This window comes from Hetaerina americana, unplaced genomic scaffold, assembly GCF_022747635.1.
Source record: "Hetaerina americana unplaced genomic scaffold, ioHetAmer1.1.p SCAF_2, whole genome shotgun sequence".
In the NCBI taxonomy this organism is placed as follows: domain Eukaryota; kingdom Metazoa; phylum Arthropoda; class Insecta; order Odonata; family Calopterygidae; genus Hetaerina; species Hetaerina americana.
This window is the reverse complement of record NW_027286763.1, coordinates 81,819,710-81,821,509: the sequence shown is the minus strand read 5'-3', so window position 1 is coordinate 81,821,509 and position 1,800 is coordinate 81,819,710. Positions and strand designations below refer to the sequence as shown.

Here is a 1,800-nt window from a genome sequence, read left to right as displayed (position 1 = left end):
ACACGAACACGTCTCTTTGACGATGAATTTTTGTTGGAATAATTTTGTTGGTTGATATTTTCGGAGTTAAATTACGCCCTGATGGGATAATTAGCATTTGCCCTTTTGGGGAAAGTCTTTCTTTATAACGGGCTCGAGAAATGCTCAAGGAAACGTAATTTAATAATAGGTTAGAGTAACGTACGAGAACGCGCGCGTAAACTGATTATGACACTGGCTTGATGTTTTGGTTGGACCATTCACCTCCATTTTAAAAATAATTTATTGTTATTTTGAGATCATTTATGCATTAATTTGTTGCATATTTATGGTGAATAAACGAATATATATCCACCGTGTCTGATCAAGAGAGCATCATCGTACGACGCTTTTTAGCTGTGTTTCTTAGCCACACCTTCAGGTCCTGACTTATCTTTTTCGTCAAGAATTTCATATTTTCTAGCTTCTTCTTCATCTCTACGATTTGTATCGATAATTCTAGCTCAAGGATGGTTGTTTTATAGCTCTGTAAACTTCTTGCCTTGCAACTATTGGATAATTATTCTTCAAAGCAAACGTTCATGCTGAATTACGGAATGCACGTCAAAAAAGGTATTCAAACCTTTTGGCTGTCCGGAGAACTGGCTGTCTCTTTGACTAGTATTTACCTGTAATCACAACTTTCAATAATGTACTTCCGAAATATCGATGATAGCGCATTTTATATTAACTATGAATATTCAGTTTGGCAGTCCCTATATTTCATAGTGGGCTGGTATTTTCATGTCGTCATTGGTCTAATAGTTTCGAATTATTTTACTATATTCCATTGAAGGAAGTTTCTGCAAAATTCTTTTAAATTAGTCTCTATCTGTCAACGCATCGGTGGTTCAGTGGTAGAATGCTCGCCTGCCACGAGGGCGGCCCGGGTTCGATTCCCGGCCGATGCAAAAATTTTTGTTTAATCATTATCACGGTCATAATTGTTTTATCCAGGAGTCGGGGAGCTGCAATATTACTGAATGATAGCTATACTTTTACGAGTAGATTTCAAGAAAGTCTTCCTCAGTTTCCCTCGCGAGACATTAATGTATAAAGTAAGATGATTGGGTATTGACGAATAATTTACTAACTTTATTAGGTACTTCTTATCGAACTCTACACAAAAAGCAGTCATCGACGGGCTAATTTAATTAGAGGCGGGCGTAAACGCAGGATTGCCGCAAGTAAGTGTTATGGGGCTCCTACTTTTTTATTACACTTAACGATCTAAGCTCCCATGCTGGTAACAATCATAGATTATTTGCAAATGACAAGTTGATTTACAGAGAAATAAGACCTGGTAGATTGCGTGCTGCTCGAACGATTTAGACCAGATAACGGATTACTATAAAGAAGGGGGTTTGAATTAAATATCAGAAAATACAAATCCCAACATTTTTGGAATTAAAGAAATTATAAGGTGAAAATTATAAAATATATGGGATCGAGTTTAGAATTTCAGAACAGCCAAATACATAAGTGTTATACTGATATCAAATCTTTAATGGGGTACACACATGGTAGCCTATGCGGGTCAGCCTTAGATGAACTAGGTATGGTTAGACGTGTTATAGGAAGATGTACTGAAAGAGTAAATTAGAGTTGTCACTTCGCTCTAGTTTAACCACATTTGGAACACGCGACCATTATCTGGGGTCTATGGGAGAAAACTTAAATCAAAGAAATGGATAAGTTTCAGAGTAAATCCGCTAGGTTTGTAAAAAAACCGTCCGATAAGGAGTTTTTAGTTTCGGAGCCTCTTGACTCGACGAGATAAGG

At 37.0% G+C, this 1,800-nt stretch overlaps 1 non-coding gene across 1 annotated transcript; it reads left to right on the top strand.

Moving 5' to 3' along the window:
* The first annotated feature begins 858 nt into the window (after positions 1-858).
* On the top strand, positions 859-929 carry TRNAG-GCC (transfer RNA glycine (anticodon GCC)). Its single transcript has one exon. It is a non-coding gene; the product is annotated as a tRNA-Gly (tRNA).
* Positions 930-1,800: the final 871 nt, after the last annotated feature.